The following is a 22,226-nucleotide window of genomic DNA, read 5'->3' as shown; positions in this document are numbered from 1 at the left end:
TCAATGTTTTATAAGAAAAATATATTGGTATGCCATATATATATACTTGTATAGCTGTATTTATGAGAGATTTATGTTCATTTGTATATCTTATAAATTTCTTGCAATTTCTGTATGAGTTAGTGAAAACATGATATGGATAAACACAGAATTTTCAATACAAGATTTTACATGCTACTGGCTTCTTATATTTCATTATGTGGAAACAATAAATAAAACACCAGGCTTAATTACCCCATTTTTATGACGGGCTAACTGCCCTCTCACTCACCATTCTCCTCTCAGTTTTAAAGATGTTCTTGTTGTAAGAGTTTTATAGATTAAAACATTCACAAAAACTACCAGCATTTTGCAAAGTATAGCGTAGTCTTTACTCTTTCCAATGACGTTTAAACATACCTTATATTACTGAGAATAACAATAATTTCTAAATTGAATTTTCCATTTGTTATCATTTTTCATATGAATCCTCAACATGAAATCTTGGAAGTGCAAATATTTTGCAGTGTGGTAAGTTTTATTTTTCTTCTTCTTCAAGCAATTCCAAATTGTGAATCTAATCCACAATCTAATTGTGGTTATGGAGTATCTATATTTAGGTTACCATTCTGTTGATTTCTTCTGAATTTTTTTTCTTTTAAACTTTTACAAACTTCACTAAGAACATGGCTTGAGAGTCCTGTTGTTATTTAGGCTTCGTGTGACTACCTTTTGAAAACTGTCACTTCCCTACACAATGCATGTAATATCCCAATAAATCTGACACCTTCACAACTGATCAGCAAATATTTTTCTGTCATACCTGGTACTGTTTGTAGGATCTAAGTTTATTTGTATGAGTATAGCTTATTGTGCACAAAATAGTAATTGATATAATCATTAAAACATCTTATGAATTCCTCTTGATATTTCATAAAATGTTATAAAAACATTATAGTGATGAAAATAGTCCTATGCTCATGTCTTATATATTTGGTATAGTTAAGAGGACATTGTTATGTAATAAAGCCTGATAAAGGTATGAAATTATCTAACACACCTTAGAATATGGTTAATTTGAGACTATATAATTATAAATACAAAAAGTAAAATTAAATGGTAAATATTAAAATTCTTAAAATACAACATTAACTGTTGAATCCATTGGTGAAAGTAAAACTTAAAAGTTTATAATGCATTTTAAAGATTTTTTTGTAGTGATACTCCTTTCTTTAGTAAATAAGTATATTAATCACATTAATATATTGACAGTACACATAATGATATATTTAATAATAATAATATACATTCATTAAAGTCATTAATTAATGTCTTTTTGTTAGAAATTATCAAATATTTTCAAAATTACTTTATTAAGAAACTGATGAAAGTTAAAATCCTGCACAGGTTTCTCTAAAGACCTTTCCTTTCCTTTTCTTTTTTAAAAATATTACTGTCAGCTTTTCCATATACCTTTCCACATTCTCTTTTCATCATAAAATGGCTTTCTTCTACTTCTCCAAGGCCTGCAGCTGGTACCTTTATTTTTTCTTGGCTAGCTTGAGTAGAACTCCAGACTTAAATAAGGAAAGATGGATTATAAAAACCATGATCTTTCATAGCTATTGCTTTCAAGAAGTTATTGCAATGTGAGGATGAATAGATTTAAATCTTTAAAGTAATGGAAGTATATATTTTGAAATAATGTTAACTTTGTTTTAAATTTAAAATGCTTTTGTAATCATGTCTCTGTAACGAAGAACATTTCTCCAAATCTGATACTTCTTTTTTATCCCTTTCCTCCTATCTGATTTGCTTTTCAAAAATTACAGGTAGCTGATTTTTCTAGATGTTACTTTTGTAGTTGTTTTCCATAAGATATAACCATTTTAAAGTTAGCAGGACATTTAGTGAGAGACTATGCAAACACCACTAATTGTTTATAAACATCTAGGGAACACTGACTACTGATCAGATTGAGTGCTTATTCATGCTCCATGCAATATTATTCCTTTTTGAAAGAGTTTAGATGAAAGATCCTTTATTTTGAAGATATTTTCTTTGATAATTGAGTTCAATCAGATCTTCTTATTTTTGGTGAGGTTTATCCATCCCTCCTCCAAAACTAGGTAGATCTGAACTTTCATTGCCCTTCTTGAGGCAGCCCTCATGTAGTGTCATCAGGTAAATATGCTTAAAATGATAAAAGTACCAGAGAGGATTAATGCTCCTTATCACAACTATTTATCCATGGGTGGTACTTTACCTTTCAAATTTTACAGCTGTGAACTTCTCCCCAGGGATAAATGCATTGAAATTTCCAGTTAAAGATTAAATACTAATCTCCCAAGAGTACAACATGTATTCAGCTATTTACAACAAGGTTATAAGTCAACACCAAGCAGCTGTTCTGTTTATTTTCTCATACCAGGATTCTTATAGCTTCATAGTCAAATGAATCAATTTGAGGTTGATTTAGCCTTGCTTTCATGCTCAGAGTTATGCAGTTTATTTGTAGCTTTAATAATTTAAGAGGAACCTTGCCAGTTTCTCATAATAGAATGAATGAATCAGTTATAAAACAAAGTTACGACAGAGGTGAACTCAGCAAATTGGAGACTAACCTCAGAAAAACATGTTACTACTTTTCTTTTTAAAGTTTCTGGATGAAAAAAAAAAGAAAAGAAAAATCAAGTTGCTGTCTCTTCCAGCATATTTAAAAGGTGAATGAACCCACAGAAGTAATCTTGTTAAAGTTAGCAAGTGCATTTAGATGAATAGTCACAGATATAAAGAAGTAAAAAAAAAAACCAGGAAATTACATTGATATTAGCAGTATGACAAACAAGTGATTTGAACTCATTGGAGATATTTCTGTTGCCACAGAACATTATGTGATTATATGACCATAATTGACTCTCATGTAACAGGTGTATTCTCTACTATCAAAAGGGTCATACATCCGGCAACAGGAACAAGTAGGGGTAGAGCAAAACTACAAACTGTAGGTGCAGGTAGCCTTAATAAAAGGCTTTCATAGCCTTTTATTTAATAACTTTATCATTAGAGCACTATCTGAACTACTGACAAAAGGTGAGAAAGTACCAGTTTGTTTCAAGGTAGGGTCAACTCAATGTGTGAATGCAAGCTGAAAATGGTAGATGGCTCAGCTATGGCATGATTTAATGGTGACCTGAAAGAGGAACATACGGAAAAGTCCTGATGGACAGAGGCCATGTACTTTAAATGGAGAAAATATGACTATTGTTTATAAAATAAATAAACTTATGGTGATGTTAGTACTTGAATTATGTCCCTTCTTCAAATTGCTACACAGAAGTATCAACCACTGTACCTCAAAATGTAACCATATTTGGAATCAATGTTTTTCAACCATTGAGTTAAAATGAGACTTTTGGAATGGACCCAAAAATTACAGAATTGGTTCACTTATGAGAATAAGAGACACTAAGAGTCTGTGGACTTAAAGAAAAGGTCATGTGATGAAATAGCAAAGAGGAAGCAACCTGTAAACCAAAAAAAGACCTTCCTCAGGAGAAACTAAGTGTAATGGCACCTTGATCTTGGAATTGGAGTCTCCTGAACTGTAAGAAAATAAATTTCAGTTTTTGAACCCATTAAGTCTGTAATATTTATTTATATCATCCCTAACAACTAATACATATGACAAATAAACTTAATAGTTGAAGAAAGGTTGAAAGGAAAAGTGATGGAGGATTGAAGATCTGAGAATGTGGAATGTACAAGAACCTAAGGGAATTATTTTGCTATCTTTACTATACTTGCTTTGCTATTCTTACTGGTTAACACCCACCAAGAGAATTCATCTGAGAAGGGGCACTGAACAATGAGCTATACAGAATAACTTAGACTGTGATGCTAATCAGTCACTTCCATGGTCATTCCAATATGTCAGCACAATAATGCTGTTACAGTGATAAAGATAGATGCTTTGTAGCTGACCAGAGGTATGACTATCTCTTCTTCTATTGCTCAGTCTCACAGAAAGAGGGCCAAACTTTAGCCCTTGAAATAGCCCCATTCTTTAAGGAAATGAACAAGTCATTTGATGTCAAGCTAACTACACTGGACTTCCTTCACCCTGAAAAAAGCAGCACTGAATCATTACTGAGTAGACACATATTTTGGTGTGGGATTCCTTTTACTGACTATATGACTTGATTGCCACAGTACATTGGGACATACAGAGTATGTGATTAACTGATATTTTATAAAACCAAGCCACAGTTATGACAACAAAGGAGATAGGGCAATGAGCACTTGACTATGGCATGGAAGCTGCAAGGTTGGTAGAATAATGGCCTGTTGAAGGTAACAGTTGAAATGTCAGTCTAAAGATGATTTCCTGTAGGTTGGGGAGAATTTTTCCTAGCCATCATAAACCACTTGCTTTTATATGGTGAGGTGTCTTTAATGGGCAAATGTATCAGTCTGCAAACTAATGTGTGGAATCAACAGTAGTCTAGTTTATCCTGTTTCTCACTTATTTGCTTGGAAAATGTGTCCCTTCTACCTTTCAAATGTGAGTTCTTTGGGACTAGTGGTCCTATAGCCTAGAAAAGCACACTTTCATCAGCAAAGACAGCAAGATTCCCATTAAATCTCTAGCTATGGCAACTTTCCAGTCACATTGTACTCCTCGTGCCTAGAGACCAACAGGAAAAGTAAGGCCTTGTGCTTACTAGGCAGCAACTCTACCACTTGCTCTCCTCCAGCCCTTTACGCTTTGTTATTTTGGGGATAGGGTCCTGCTTTATTACCAGGCTGACCTCTGTGATCCTCCTATTTATGCTTCTCATGTAGCTGGGTTAATAGGTGTGAGCCACTATACACAACTTTTGTTGGTTGAGATAGGGTCCCACTAACTTTTTGCCTAGGTTGGCCTTGAACTGCAATACTCCTGATCTCTGTCTCCCAAGTCGCTAAGATTGTAGACTTAAGTCACCACACCCAGTTTCTAATTATATTTTTTATATATGTACTCCTATTTCTCTTGTCTAATCTCTATGTGACATTCTTTTTATATCTTGTTTTATTCATGTTAATTAGAAGTTTAGTAATGACAGTAGATGTTATATTTTTCTTCTGAATATATTATTTTCTGTGACATTATGCCACAACTATTTATTTCATCATTTTGAAGAGCTATAATTTTTCATTCACAGATTTTTTAATAGTGGAATGAAGTGTGACTTTTTAAATTATTTCTAAGTTTCGAGACTTTGTGGATAGAGGATTAATTTTTGGTTTTGGTTTGTTTATGCTACAATCTTGTCCAAGACTGTAGCCTATATATGTTTAAAATTATAGTTTACTGAGGTTTTTTTTCTTTACTTTTTGATGTTTGATATGGATGCTTTGCTTATACTATAGTTTTTTTTTTAAGATTATGGATCCTCATTAATTTCACCTTGATTAATTGAGAATCAGTTAAGATGCAGTTTATTGTATGAGAAAAAAATCAATTCGATTTAATAATATAAGTAAAATAATTAAATAAAAAACCCCTTCTATAATTAGTTGGCAGAATGGCAATTATAATCCAAGTTAGAATTTAAAGCCTATGATCTAAAAAAGCAAGTAATTTAACTGTTTGCTTCTCAGCAAAATGGAAATACATTACTTCCCAAATTATTGTAGTCTATTGATTAAGGGTAGACACTCCAAACTTTGGCTTGGATGCTAACTGATGATAGCACATATTCACTGAAAGGTTACAGAAAATTTTGTCAGTTATATTATGATGTTTTCTGTGGAAAACAGAGATGTTTCAAAGAGGTAAAGAGGTGTCTTGAGAGGACAGAGAAAGGAATTAACTCAGAGTTTTGTCATGTGGGATGCAATTGAGGTAAGGTTCCCACGCAGGGACTGATTTTCTAGTGGTCCCAATGCAAGGAACACCATAGATTTCTTACCAATTTTTCCAAATGTGGCACAGAAGGGGAGGAGAGAGGGATGAAATTTAAGGTGACAGCATCAAACATTAAAAAATAACATCTAATACTTTATTACATTTTAGCATTACATGAAATAACTTACACAAAATGTTTAGTTAGTGGTTACTTTTACTGTAATCATTTTTACAGTAATGAAAGATTCATTCCCTCAAACTACTTGGCTGTAATACAATGACAAAATCTAGAGGTTTAATGCATCTCAATTGTGCATGAGACAAGTACATAGCAGAGGAATAACAAGAAAAATGACAAAGCTCTTCTTGGTGAGTTTTCTTTACTTTTCTCATGGGTTCTCCCATTTCCTTCTTTGCAGCTATCAAATGAAATTTCCCTTTAAATTAAAATTTTAGGGTACAACTAGTTCACATACATCGAAAAGAGGTCTATTGAGATTTTCTCAGCATATAGAGCTAAGAGTTATTAGAAACAATAAAAATTTGAGGTGCTTGAAAAAACAGTTTGATAATTCCCATTAAATCAGATCAATCATCCTTTCTACTTCTCTCATTAATTTGATGAGGCCTAATGAGGATGGTATGTAAGTTGCCTATTTCATATTGTGACTAGTTATCTAGGTGTGCCTTACTTTTCTTCCTTTGTTTAATGGAGATGTGTAGCAATTCCCAGCTAGTTATAGTGATGGAGGGCATTATGAATTTTGTTTTTCATGAGTCAGACATTTTACTTACTAGAATTAAATCCTAATGTTGTCAACTCTAATATGGGAGAAGAACCAAGATGATGATTACAACTTACAACATTTAAAATAAGTAATAATAAGGGCTGGTGGGGTGGTTCAAATGGTACAGTATCTGCCTAACAAAGTGTGAAGTCCTGAGTTTTAATCCCAGTACTAACAAAAAAAAATTCAAAATAAGTAATAAAAAATTGGAGAGCTGGAAGTGGAGCACCTACCTGACAAACACAGGTTCTTACTTCAAACTCCAGTTTGGTCAAAAAATAAATAAGTAAAATAAGATAAGTAAAGATGCCCAACATCTGATGAATGGATCAGGAAAATGTGGTATTTCTACACAATGGAATTTTACTCAGCAACAAAGAAGAATGATATTTTGTCATTTGCAAGTAAATGGATGAAACTAGACAACATCATCTTGAGTGAAGTTAAGGCTCAGAAGGCCAAAAATTGCATGTCTTCTTTCCCAAAACAAATGCAGTAATATTATTGGACATGAGTCACACACTAAGAGCAGAACATGCACAGGAGAAATAGAGAAAGGAAAGGCAACCTAAAACTCCAATGTGATAGATATCTCCCTGTTGACAAACAAGTAAAGTAATCTTAAATTATCAGAAGCCACTATGGGAAGGGGACTAAGAAGTAGCAAAGAGATCTAATTGAAATAAACCAATGTGGAATGAAATACACAAGTGCATGGAAGCAATTCCAGGAATCTCTCTGTGTAGCAATCTTTATACCAAACTAGCAAAAACACTACGTCTTTCTTATTATCTGTTATGTTTTCTCTTCAACAAAATCGGAGAAGAGAGTGGAACAGGTTCAGCCTGGAAGCAAGGGGTCGGAGATGGGTGGGGGGGAAGTTGTTATAAACAATGTATACACATGTAAGTAAATGTAAAAATGATAAAATAAAAGGAGAAAGAAAAAAAATGATCAATTCTTCCTCCTCATTCCTCATCTCTTTTTACATAGGTTCAATCAGACTTGGATTTATGTCTTCCTTGATAATACCTTGGTCTGGTACTCACAGTTTCCATATTGCTAAATGTACAATGGTCACTCATCATCTTCCTCTGACTCCACCACAAAATGGTAAGCAAAATATCAATTATTCCATCATTGGAATGCAGGGTAGAGACTAGCATTTTTATTCTGCCACTTAATTGTCTGTAACTATTCAGTGCCCAAATTATTGGCACTGTCTATTATGACTTCATTCCTAGCTCATTGTGTGAATATCTTCTATATTCAGATGTCAAAATACTAAATACCTCCAAATACTAAACCTTGGATCATTAACAGATGATGATAAAAATTCTATTGGATAAATAAGTCTAGAAATTTGTAGTACTCATTTAATTTTGGAGTGCTAACTTTAAATGACCAGGGATAATTTGATAGAAATTATTGAAAAATTACTGTAGCTTATTTTAATTGCAAATTTTTCCTTTAACCTAAATACTGTCAGTATAATTCATTTCCATAATTTGAGCATATCTTTGATTTTGAAGATGTGTCCAGTGACAATTTCCACTAAAGCTATTTAAAACAATCCCAAAATGCCATTGAAAAAAAAATATGATGTCATCAGTAAAAAACAATATTTTTGTTGACTAAAATATTTAAAGAATAATTTTTTTCACTATTTTACATTCCTATAGAATCTGCAGAAGCTTTAGGGGAGAGTATGGCATAATTAAACTTATGCCATATAAAAATGTAACTTGATTAGTGCAATTGAATAAAATGAGATTATTAATTATAGATAGAATTTTGCTCTATATGTTTCATAAAGAAATTAAGCAGAATCTTTCTGTTATGACTATGCTTACCACATGTCATTAGGTCTTTATTTATGAATAATAATTCAGTTAACATCGATTTAACAAGCTTTCCCAGGCAAATTAGAATATTTGATTTTCATCACATTTTTTCCACTGATATCAGAAAGGGTTTTTATCATATTTGACACTGTAACAAATTTTAGAAAGTTCGGATATGTATTTTTGAATTACTAAACTCATAATTTTCTTTATTGTAGGAAATTGGAAATATTTTTTATTGTTCTCCCTATTTAAATATTTTCATCTTAGATTGATACAATAAGAAACTTCAAAATATGACTGATTTTGAAGACTGTCTGAACAACATAAAGGTGGTCCATTTGTTTTAAAGAATCATTTACTGGATTCCCATTTCATTCCTCTTTGTTGATTTTATTACTTTTAAATTTTAGTAATTTTTTCAAAACAAAATGAATACATTATGCTATGGCTGTAAATCACATGGTTGATAACTAAAAGAGAATGTTAGAGAGTGAAAAATATTGAGCCATTGCATCTCTGCACAAGAAGATAGTATAATGCAATGAACAGTAAGCTGTTGAACAATAGAAGATCCAAGTGATGGAAAAAGTGTAAGTAATACAGGGTTAATCTGATTAACATGACATACATATGTGAAATAACAAGGCAAAACTCCCTTGAACTTCAATATACACTTAAAAAAAATGAAAGACAGGAAGGTGAAACAGGTCCTTTCTGGGTATGGGAACCAGTGGGAAAGGGGAGGGCATAAGAAGAAAGTGAAAGATGGTGAATATGGTGAATATACTTTCCATTCATGTGCACAAATAGAACAGTGAAACTTGTTGAAATTGTTCTAAGAAAAGGTGAGGAGATAAGGAAGAATGATAGGAGGGAGGTAAATCTAATTAAGACATATGGTAAGCATTTATGTACATGTCACAATGTATCCTTCCTGTGCAGCTATTATATGTTAATGAAAAGAAAAAAAGAAAGAAAGAGGAAGGAAGAAAAGAGGAGGGAGGGAAGGAAGGAAGAAATGAAGGAAGGATGGAAGAAACGAAGAAAGAAACATAGAAAGAAAGAAAGAAAGAAAGAAGAATGTGCATTAAGACCTGGTTGGAGGTCTTTTTCCCTGATTCTTTTTCACTGCCGTTTTGTCATACTGCCATTCTTAATGAGAGCACATATTCCTCACACACAATGAGTTAATGAAGTACCTGTAGCTAAAAAAAGAGCAAGCTCCCAAATTGGGAATATTTTTGCATAAGCCTTTTCTTTAAAGACACACACACTCTCTCTCCTCTCTTGAAAAGTTTAGCACCACAGGCCATTTTTAAGAGCTAAAGATAACCAAATACTGCTTACTTCCATACTTTAATTCTCAATATCAGATTCCCAGGCTGGTCAAGGTTGCTTTATAGATTTCTACACCTGCACTTTGCATAATTGAAAGATGCTGTTGTTTTCTCTTTGTCCTGCCTATGGGTTTAGACAGCTGTTTCTCCAACAGGCAGTAAATTGGTAAACAAAAAGCCTAGAGCCTTCTGGACAGCAGTGTTAACAATACAAGAAAGAATTTATTCAGCTTTTACTGTCAATATGATAATAGCTTGTTCTAATGTTTTGCACAATTCTCTTTAGTAGCATTTCCATGCATAATTGTTTCAATTATTTTCTACAATTAAAAATCCTTCAGTATACATGTTGATAATGATGAAAATAAATATAAAATGCCTCCCTCTGTTTTCATCATACTATCATTTATATAACTCAGTAATACTGAAATAATTGGAGGAAACAGGTGTAACTGAGTAGGGTTATAAGTAATAGCATGAATTTTTCTCTATGCCTATTTGAGCTTTTCAAAAATGTTATTTAAAATTTCCATATGCTCCTACCATTTGTTTTTATAAAGTTGGCACAGATAACAATTAGGTACAATCACCAAATCAGCATGGTAAATAACAAATACAGTGTCATTTTATGTAACTAAAATTAAATAAGTTGATTCTTTCTCTGTGCTGGCTCTCCAGGTTTAAATTCATTCAATCTGTCACCGCATAACAGAGTCAAGGTTAAGGAAGACAGTTTAGGATGTGGTTTCTGTTCATACAATAGCTAAAAGCCTGGTCTTTGAGATTGTGTTGAACTTCATTCAAAGCCCAGTCTCTTCCTCTAGATGTGCCACGTTAGCCATATCACCACAGTATCTGAGCCTGGGGTGACTTATTTATGAAGCTGTAGTAAACAGCAGAATTTCAAATATTATTGTGTAGATTAATTGAAATGCTCAGTGCAATTTTTAACATTCACTGTGCCTAGTACAAAATAACTTTTCAATTAATAGTAAAGAATGGGTATTTTTTGGATGCATGATCTTACAAACCACAGGAAAGCTGTTTTATAGTTATTTTGCAGTGATCATGTTTCCTCAATGATGTAGGACCAAGGATTTTTTTCCGCAGTTCTGTCTTTTTACTGCTGTTTTGTCCTTTAAGGAGATATTTACTAGGTGGGTGCTGGTAGCTCATGCCTGTAATTCTAGCCACTTGGGAGGCTGAGAGAAAAAGAATCATAGTTCAAGTTCAGCCTGGGCCAAAGTTTGTGAGACCCCTGCCTCAACCAATAGCCAAGTGTGGCAGCAAATGCTTATCATCCCAGCTATGGTGGAAAGCATAAGATAGGAGGATGGTGGTCCAGGCCAAACCCCGGACAAAATGCAAGACCCTATCACTAGAATAGCCAGAGAAAAAGAGCTGGAGTCAGGCCTCAAGCAGTAGAGTGCCTATTTAGCAAGCATAATACCCTGAGTTCAAACAAGGTAAGAAATCCAAAACTTGAAAGTGTTCGATGTGCCCACTGTAGAGGAGCAAATAATAAAATCTTAAACTGACAGAGTACACTACAAGAAGGTGACTGGTAAGTAGTGAAGAGGTCTGGTTGAGATGAACGATTCAGGTTGCAATTCACATGTGCATGGAAGCCATGCTAAGAATCTCTCTGAATAGCTATCTTTATCTGAAGTTAACAAAAATGCTATGTCTTTCTTATTATCTCTTATGTTCTCTCTTCAACAAAATTAGAGAAAAGGGCAGAACAGGTTCTGCCTGGAAGACAGGAGGGTGTGGGGAGAGGGATGGGATTGGGGGGTAAGGGGGAGAGGTGGCCCAAACAATGTATGCACATATGAATAAACAATAAAAAAACAAGTATCACCACCAAAAAAAATTATGATCTTCTGCAGAAGTCTATATTCTTCTGTTTGTTCTTGTGTTGTTGGGGATCAAGCCTTGTGCTTTATCACTGAGATATGACCTTGTCCCTTGTTTTTCCATATTTTGTATTTTAATTGTTCCTTCATGTTCTTTTCATCTTCTGTTCTTCACTGTACTATAAAGAATTTAGTTGTAAAATCATGGTCTGCATTTTCTCTATAGGAATACTAATCACAGATGGCATATTGTCTGAACATACTACAATAGATAATTTAAGACCAGGAACCCCAGCTACTTAGGAGGCAGAAGTAGGAGGATCATGATCTTGAGACTAATCCAGACAAAAGCATAAGAACCTAATTGGGAAATAACTAAAATAAAAAGGATTGAGGTATGGTTTAAGAGGTAGGGAACATAGATTTTATATTAATTGTTTACATTGGAAAAATATTTTATATGTTTAATAAAAAAGAAACTTACATTTGCAAGAAGTGATCTTGAATACTATTGCGTTAGATTTTTTCAATCATTAGGCCTAGCATTACAAAATTAGTATTCATTTCATCTTTCTGTAGAAACCTTTTGCATGCCTTAGAAGACAACAAATGCTGCTAATATTAGGAGGAGAAAGATCACAAATAATCCTTCACTTAGGGATAGAAAAGAATATATCCCTGGAAAATGTATATATGCTAAGTAGTCAGTGTTGGTTGATTAACAACAAAACAGTGATTTTTTTTTTTTCTTTCTTTCTCCTATTTCAACTTCAGTGTAGATTCTATACACCCTTATTGATTTCAATTAGCTGGCTAGGAGAAATATGAGAGTTACCTTTGAGGTTTAGAATTTCTAGCAACTACTTTAAAATATAAGAACAGGACTAGAAGCATGACTCAAGAGGTAGAGCAACTGTATTACAAGTACAAAGCTCTGCGCTCAAACCCCAGTCCCACCAAACAAGAAAACAAAATACCCCTAAAATATAAGAACAAAGATACTGAATAATTTGAATTATATGTTACTATAAAATACTATATCAAAATGGTATTTTTTAAAAATTTATATTAGTTTTATTTTTAGTTGCTTCCTATTTATTTTAATTTATTTTTATTATTGCACTGGGCATTTACAAAGGTTTTTACAAGATATAATAGTTGAATTCATACACTCCATTTAGTATGATGTTGGCTATAGGCTTATTATATGGAACGTTCATCATGTTAAGGTACATTCATTCTATTCATAGTTTTGCCAGAGCTTTTATCATGAAAGGATGTTGAATTTTGTGCAAGGCTTTTTCTGTATCTATTGAAGGGTTATGTGGTTTTTTTCTTTGCTTCTGTTAATATCCTGTGTTACATTTAGTAATTTGGGTATGTTGAACCATCCATGCATTTCTGAGATGAAACCAACTTGATCATGGTATATGATCTTTTTGATATATAGTTGACTTTGTTTTGTCAGTATTTTATTGAGAATTTTTGCATCTAAGTTCATTAAAGAAATAGACCTTTAATTCTCTTTTTTTGTTGTGTCCTTGTCTGGTTTGGGGATGATCATAATACCAGCTTCATAGAATAAGTTTGGTAGTATTCATTCTCTTTCTATTTTATGGGAAAGTTTGAGGAGTGTTGATGTTAGTTCTTTAAAAGTTTGGTAGAATTCATCAGAGAATCCATCAGGTCCTGGACTTTTCTTTTTTTGGGAGACTCTTTACTCCTGCTTCAATTTTATTCATTGTTATAGGTCTATTTAGGTGATTTATTACCTTCTTGGTTAAATTTTGGATGGTCATGTGTCTAGAAATTTGTGCACTTCTTCTAGATTTTCCAACTTATGTGCATTTAAGTTTTCAAAGTTGTTCCTAAAGATTCTCTGTATTTCCTGGGTGTTTGTTGTCATCTCCCTTGTTTTATTTCTGATTTTGTTAATTTGAGTCTTCCTCATATTAGTCATGTTTGCTGGGGGTTTATCAATCTATTTAACTTTTCAAAGAACAAACTTTTAGTTTTGTTGATTATATTTCTCTCTTTCATTGATTCCAATCCTTATTTTGATTATTTCTCTCCTTTGCTAGTTTTGGGTTTAGCTTGTTATTATTTGTCTAGGAGTTTGAATAACAGCATTAAGTCATTTATTTTACATATTTCTGTGTTTTTAGTATATGCATTCATGGTATAAACTTTCCCCTTAGCACTGCCTTTATTGTTTCCTATAGGTTCTGACAGATTTTGCTTTCATTTTTATTAAATTCTATGAACTTTTTGATTTCCTCCCTTATTTCTTCAATGACATGGAGTAATGTGTTGTTCAGTCTCCAGTCATTTTTAGGTTTTTTCTGTTGTTCCTTTTGTTCCTGAGTTCTTGTTTTATTGTGTTGTGTTCAGACAGTATACAATGGATTATTTCAGTTTTCTTATATTTTGAGACTTGGTTTGTGACCTAAAATATGGTCTCATTTGGAGAAAGTTCCATGGGCTCCTGAGAAGAATGTATATTGCGCTGTTGATGGATTGAATACTCTGTAGATGTCTGTCAAGTTCATTTAATCTATGGTGTCATTCAATTCTTTAGTTTTTTTTTTTGTTAATCTTGTTTTTGTCTTGATGAGCTATCTATTGGTGATAGAGGAGTACTGAAGTCTCCCACTACCACTGTGTTCGGGCCTCTCTGTGTTTTTCATTCCAGTGGTTTATGCTTAATGAACCTATATGTGCACCAATGTTGGGCACATATAGGTTAACAATTGTTATTTCTTCTTTGATGTATTGGCCCTTTGTCTCTTCTGACTAATTTATGTTTAAAGTCCATTTTGGTTGATATAACTATAGTTACCCCTGTCTGTTTTCAAGGACCATTAGCTTGGTAAATCTTTTCCCACACTTTCACCCTTAGGCAATGTTTCTTTCTGTCTGTAAGGTGGGTTTCTTATAAACAACAAATTGTCAGATCTTCTTTTTTAATCCAGTTTGCCACAGTATGTTTTGATGAGGCAATTGAGTCCATTAACGTTCAGTGTTAATATTGAGAGTTATATGGTGATTACTGCCATTTAGTTGTTTTGTTGTGTAATGGATTGTGTGTGTACTGCCAATTCTATGCTACTCTCTGAGTACTTGTCTGTTTTTCGCCTGAGGTTTAATATTCCCCATCCTTTCATGGCTGTGTATATTTTTGCCTTGTGTGTATAAGATTCCTTATAAATCTTCTCTAGTCCTGATTTAGTGCCATATATCGTTTTAGTTTCTGTTTATCACAGAAGGTTTTTATTCCTCTTTTAATTTTGAATGATTGCTTGCTGGGTAGAGTATCCTAGGGTTGAAATGGTTTTCTTTCGGTGCTTGAAACACCTCACTCCATGCTCTTTTTGCTTTTAAGGCTTCTGTTGAGAAATCTGCTGTTATTTTGATTGCTTTAACTTTACATTTTATTTGGTTTTTCTCTTTTCTAGACTTCAATATTCTTTCCTTGTTCTCTGTGCTAATTGTTTTAACTATAATACACCGTGGAGATGCTCTAATTTGTCCATGTCTGTTTGGTGTCCTGGAGGCTTCCTGTATCTGGATGGGCATCTCTTTCTCAAGATTTGAGAAGTTTCCTGCTATTATTTTGTTGAATATATTTCTTATGCTTTGAATTGCACATCTTCTCCTTCTTTGATGCCCATGATTCTTGGGTTTAGTTTTTTCATGCAGTTGCAGAGTTCTTACATATTCCTTTCACATATCCTGAGTTTTTGTCTAGCAATACTTCATTTTTTCTTTAATATCTATTTTTGTCATTGAGCCCTGAAATTCTGACTTCTACTTGTTCTAGTCTGTTGGAGTGACTTTCAACCATATTTTTTATTTGGCTTTTTGTTTCATGGATTTCTGTTTTGTTTTTTGTTTTTTTTGAGACTTTCCATATCTTTGTTAAGCTCCTCTTTTACATCTTGTACTGCCTTATTTCATTTCTGTCTGTCTCTCTCTCTCTCTTTTTATAATTTCCTCAGTTTTATTAACAGTTTTTTTTATTTCTTTTGTTCATATGTGCATACAGTGCTTGAGTCATTTCTCCCCCCTTCCCCCTGCCCCCTCCCATTCCCTCAACCAACTCCCTCTCTCCCCCACCCCCTCGTTACCAGGCAGAAACTATTTTGCCCTTATCTCTAACTCTGTTGAAGAGAGAGTATAAGCAATAATAGGAAGGACAAAGGGTTTTTGCTAGTTGAGATAAAGATAGCTATACTGGGAGTTGATTTGCATTTCTTTCCTGCACATATGTGTTACATTCTAAATTAATTCTTCTCAAACTAACCTTTTCTCTAGGTCCTGGTCCCCTTCTCCTATTGGCCTCTGTCACTTTAAAGTTTCTGCATTAGTTTCTCTGCATTGAGTGCAACAAATGCTAACTTGTTTTTTGAGTGTCTTACCTATCCTCATACCTCCCTTGTGTGCTCTTGCTTTATCATGTGATCAAAGTCCAATCCCCTTGTTGTGTTGGCTCTTGATCTAATGTCCGTAGATGAGGGAGAACATACGATTTTTGGTCTTCTGAGCCTGGTTAACCTTGCTCAGAATGATGTTCTCCAATTCCATTCATTTACTTGCAAATGATAAGATTTCATTCTTCTTCATGGCTGCATAAAATTCTATTGTGTATAAATACCACATTTTCTTAATCCATTTGTCAGTATTGGGGCATCTTGGCTGTTTCCATAACTTGGCTATTGTGAACAGTGCTGCAATAAACATGTGTGTGCAAGTGCCTCTGGAGTAACTTGTGTTACATTCTTTTGGGTATATCCCCAAGAGTGGTATTACTAGATCATATGGTAGATCTGTGTTTAAATTTTTAAGAAGCCTCCAAATTTTTTTCCAGAGTGGTTGTACTAGTTTACATTCCCACCAGCAGTGTAAAAGGGTTCCTTTTTCCCCACATCCTCGCCAACACCTGTTGTTAGTGGTGTTGCTAATGATGGCTATTCTAACAGGGGTGAGGTAGAATCTTAGTGTAGTTTTAATTTACATTTCCTTTATGGCTAGAGATGGTGAGCATTTTTTCATGTGTTTTTTGGCCATTTGAATTTCTTCTTTTGAGAAAGTTCTGTTTAGTTCACTTGTCCATTTCTTTATTGGTTCATTAATTTTGAGATATTTTAGTGTTTTGAGTTCCCTATATATTCTGGTTATCATTCCTTTGTCAGATGTGAAGCTGGCAAATATATTCTCCCACTCTGTGGGTGTTCTCTTCAGTTTGGAGACCATTTCTTTTGTTGAGCAGAAGATTTTTAGTTTTATGAAGTTCCATTTATCTATGCTATCTCTTAGTTGCTGAGCTGCTGGGGTTCCATTGAGAAAGTCCTTGCCTATACCTATTAGTTCCAAAGTATTTCCTACTTTTTCCTGTACAACTTTAGAATTTGGGGTCTGATATTAAGGTCCTTGATCCATTTTGAGTTAATATTGGTATAGGGTGATAAACATGTATCTAGTTCCAGTTATTTACAGACTGATAACAAGTTTTCCGAGCAATTTTTGTTAAAGAGGCTGTCTTTTCTCCATGGTATATTTTTAGCACCTTTTTCAAAGATAAGTTGGCTATAGTTGTATAGCTACATATCCGAGTCTTCTATTCTGTTCCACTGGTCTTCATGACTGTTTTTGTGCCAGTACCATGCTGTTTTTATTGCTATTTCTTTGTAATATAGTTTGAAGTCAGGTACTGTGATACCTCCAGCATTGTTCTTTTTACTGAGTATTGCCTTGGCTATTTGTGGACTCTTGAGTTTCCAAGTAGATTGCTTTTGGTAGTATAGACATTTTTACTATGTTGATTCTACCAATCCATGAGCATGGGAGATCTCTCCACTTTCTATAGTATTCCTCAATCTCTTTCTTCAGAAGTTTATAGTTTTCCTTGTAGAGGTCATTCGCATCCTTTTTTAAGTTTACTCCTAGGTATTTGATTTTTTTGAGGCTATCATAAATGGAATTGTACTCATATATTCTTTCTCAGTTTGTTCATTATTAGTGTATAGAAATGCTAATGATTTTTCTATGTTGATTTTATATCCTGCTACCTTGCTGTAGCTATTGATGATGTCTAGAAGCTTCTGAGTAGAGTTTTTTGGGTCTTTAAGGTATAGGATCATGTCATCTGCAAATAGGGATATTTTGACAGTTTCTTTACTTATTTGTATTCCTTTTATTCCTTCTTCTTGCCTAATTGCTCTGGCTAGGAATTCTAGTACTATGTTGAATAGGAATGGGGATAGTGGGCATCTTTTCTAGTTCCTGATTTTAGAGGGAATGGTTTCAGTTTTCCACTGTTAAGTATAATGCTTGCTGTAGGTTTGTCATATATTGCTTTTATAATGTTGAGGTAGTTTCCTTCCATTCCTAGTTTTCTTAGACCTTTTAGCATGAAATGGTGTTGGATCTTATCAAAGGCTTTTTCTGCATCTATTGAGATGATCAAGTGATTTTTGTCTTTGCTTCTGTTAATGTGGTGTATTACATTTATCGATTTTCGTATGTTGAACCACCCCTGCATCCCTGGGATGAAGCCTACTTGGTCGTAGTGAATGATCTTTTTGATGTGTTGTTGAATTTGGTTTGCCATTATTTTATTGAGGATTTTTGCATCAATGTTCATTAAGGAAAGTGGCCTATAGTTCTCCTTTTTGAAAGTGTCTTTGTCTGGTTTTGGGATAAGAATAATACTAGCTTCATTAAAAGTGTTAGGTAGTTTTCCTTCCCTTTCTATTTCATGGAACAGTTTGAGGAGGGTTGGTATCAGTTCTTCTTTAAAGGTCTGACAGAATTCAGTAGAGAATCCATCAGGTCCTGGACTTTTCTTTTTTGGGAGACTCTTGATTGCTGCTTCAATTTCATTTTATGTTATAGATCTATTCAGGTGATTCATGTCCTCTTGGTTCAGTTTTAGATGATCATAAGTATCTAGAAATCTGTCCATTTCTTCAAGATTTCCAAATTTATTTGAATATAGGTTCTCAAAGTAGTCTCTAATGATTTCCTGGACTTCCATGGTGTTTGTTATTATCTTCCCTTTTGCATTCCTGATTTTACTGATTTGGGTTTTTTGTCTCCTAATTTTAGTTGGGTTTTCCAGGGGTCTATCAATCTTGTTTATTTTTTGAAAGAACCAACTTTTTGTTTCATTAATTCTCTATATGGTTCTTTTGCTGTCTGCTTCATTAATTTCAGCTCTTATTATTATTTCTCTCCTATTTGTTTTGGGATTTGCTTGTTTTTGTTTTTTGAGGAGTTTGAGATGTATCATTAGGTCATTGATTTGAGATCTTTCAATCTTTTTAATATATGCACTCATGGCTATAAACTTTCCTCTCAGGACTGCCTTTGCTGTGCCCCATAGGTTCCGGTAGGTTGTGTTTTCATTTTCATTGACTTCCAGGAACCTTTTAATTTCCTCTTTTATTTCATCAATGACCCATTGTTCATTAAGGAATGAGGTATTCAGTTTTCATCTGTTTGCATGTTTTTTGTCTTTATTTTTGTTGTTGAGTTCTAGTTTTATTGCATTGTGATCAGATAGAATGCATGGTATAATTTCTGTTTTCTTATATTTGCTGAGGCTTGTTTTGTAACCTAGAATCCTTCTCTATTTTGGAGAAGGTTCTGTGGGCTGCTGAGAAAAATGTATATTGTGTAGAAGTTGGATGAAATGCTCTGTAGACATCAACTAGGTACATTTGATCTATGTTATGTTTCAGATCTAGAGTTTCTTTATTGATTTTTTTGTTTGGATGACCTATCTATTGATGATGGTGGGTTGTTAAATTCTCCCACTACCACTATGTTGGAGTTGATATATGCTTTTCCTTCTGGGTATGTTTGATGAAATTGGTTGCATATAGGTTGATAATTGTTATTTCCTTTTGGTTTATTTCACCTTTTGTTAGTGTGGAATGTCCTTCTTTATCTTGTTTGATCAATGTAGGTTTGAAATCTACTTTATCCAAGATAAACATTGCTACTCCTGCCTGTTTTCAGGGGCCATTGGCTTGGTTAATCTTCTTCCAGCCTTTCATCCTAAAGCTATGCTTATTTCTATCAATGAGATGGGTCTCCTTTAAGGAACAAATTGTTGGATCTTCCTTTTTAATCCAGTTTGTCAAACAGTGCCTTTTGATGGGGGAATTAAGTCCATTAACATTAAGTGTTAGTATTGATAGGTATGTGGTGATTCCTGTTATTTACTTGTCTTAGTTGTTTGAAGGTTTGATTGTGTGTAGCTAAATCAATTTTGCTCTCTACTTTCTTGCATTTTCTTCTCCTGTGGTTTGGTACTTCCTGCCCTTTCATAGCTATGTTGGGTTTGACTTTCTGTGTGCAGAATCCCTTGAAGAATCTTTTGTAGTGTGCCTTGGTGGTCATATATTGTTTTAGTTTCTGCTTATCATGGAATACTTTTATTGCTCTATTTTGAATGATAATTTTGCTGGGTGGAGTATCCTAGGGTTGAAATTATTTTCATTCAGTGCCCAGAAGACCTCACCCTAAGCTCTTCTTGCTTTTAATGTTTCTGTTGAGAAGTCTGCTGTAATTTTGATGGGTTTACCTTTATGTGTTATTTGTTTTTACTCTCTTATAGTCTTCAATATTCTTTCTCTATTCTCTGTACTTGTTGTTTTAATGATAGTAAGTTATGGGGTAGTTCTAGTTTGGTCAGGTTTGTTTGTTGTTCTGGAGGCTTCTGTACCTATATGGGCATTGTTTTCTCTAGATTTGGGGAATTTTCTGTTATTATTTTATTGAATATATTATGCATCCTTTTGCTTGTATCTCTTCTCCTTCTTCAATGCCCATGATTCTCAGGTGTGGTCTTTTGATGGAGTCAGTGAGTTCTTGCATTTTCTTTTCACGGGTCTTGGGTTGTTTAACTAATAGTTCTTCGGTTTTTTCCTTTAATTACCATTTCATCTTCGAGTTCTGAGATTCTGTCTTCTGCTTGTTCTAGTCTGCTGGATTGGCCTTCCATTTTGTTTTGCATTTCTGTTTCATTCTTTTTTCTGAGGTTTTCCTTATCCTGAGTTTCTTCCTCTTTAATATTGTCTATTTTCATCCTGAGTTCATTTATCTCTTTATTTATTGTGTTCTTTGTTTCACTTTGGTGTTTATACAGTGCTTCTATAGTTTCTTTCATTTCTTCTTGTGCTTTCTCAAATAATCTATTTTTGTTGTCTTGTTATTTCTTGGGTGTCTCCTGAACATTTTGATTGACCATATCCAGTATCATCTCTATAAAATTCTCATTGATTACTTACAGGATTTCTTCTTTTAGGTTGTTCTTTTGGGCTTCATTGAGTTCTTTGGCATAGTTTATCTTCGTTTTGTTGGCGTCTGGATCTGGGTATCTGTTTTCTTCATTTTCCTCTGGTTCCTGTACTAATTTATTATTGGGGGGAAGTGGTTTCCTTCTTTTTTCCATCTTCCCATCATTGCCCTTACTGCTGTTACTGTCCCTGTACTGTGTGTAATTCAATATTGTCTAGCTTGTAATCTTAACTATGATGATGTCTAGAATGGAAGGGTGTGAGGATGAGGAAAACAAAGAAGGTAAAAAAAATGGAAAAAAAAGAGCCAAAGAAATAAACAGGGAGAGATAGTGTACTAATCAACAGTGAGCTAAACAGGCATTAGAGAGATGGAGAGGATTAAAAAGAAAAATCCCAAGTTCAAATGCAATAAAATTTCAGTCTTCATTGTTTTGGTGTTAGTCCTTTAGCACCCAGTCCTGGTGTTGGTGTTTGAGTAGTAGTTTTATTGTTGTCTCATCAAAGAGAAAAAAAAAAAAGTCTGGAGACGGCTTTGTGAATATCTATCTGGGGCCGTGGCTCACCTGCAACAGACTTTCAGCCAGCTGCTGCTGCAGGCTTTATTTATTGCAGATCTCAGGAATGAGCTTTACACTCACCTAGCCCCACAGGCTTTGTTTATTTAGAGTTTTCCTGGATGCGGTCCCCTTTTGTTTTCTCTAGTATACAGCCCTATCTGGCTGTTGCATTTATAGTCTTTGTTTTTTTTATTTAGAGTTCATGTGGGGATGTTCCCCTCCCCCACTGTCCGATGGAGCATGCCACAGGACAGCCACTGTTACAAGCTTTTCCCACTCCAATGTTGCTGTGTGGGTGCTGCCACTCCTGCCTTCTCTGGCTGGCTTGTTTATTTACAGTTCTCATGGGGGATTGCCCTGCTGTTAGACACCTTCCCCTCTCTGAGCACAGTGGGGGAGGTGGCACCACACTGGCTTTCTCTGGCCAACTTGTTTATTTACAGTTAAGGAGGGGGAGTGCCCCTCTCCACCCTCATGGAGCTTTGCACAAGACAGCCACTGTTGCAAAGCTTTCTCCACTCCAAGGGTGCTGGGCAGGTGCCACTGCTCCTGCCTTCTCTTGCTGGCTTGTTTATTTACAGTGTGTGTGAGGGAGTGCTCCCCCACTCTCAGGAGCTCATGGCACCACACCCTCTTTGCTATGTGTCTTTTTTTTCCCAGC

Source organism: Castor canadensis, chromosome 6 (genome assembly GCF_047511655.1).
Source record: "Castor canadensis chromosome 6, mCasCan1.hap1v2, whole genome shotgun sequence".
Taxonomy (NCBI): domain Eukaryota; kingdom Metazoa; phylum Chordata; class Mammalia; order Rodentia; family Castoridae; genus Castor; species Castor canadensis.
Note: the sequence above shows the minus strand (reverse complement) of the source record.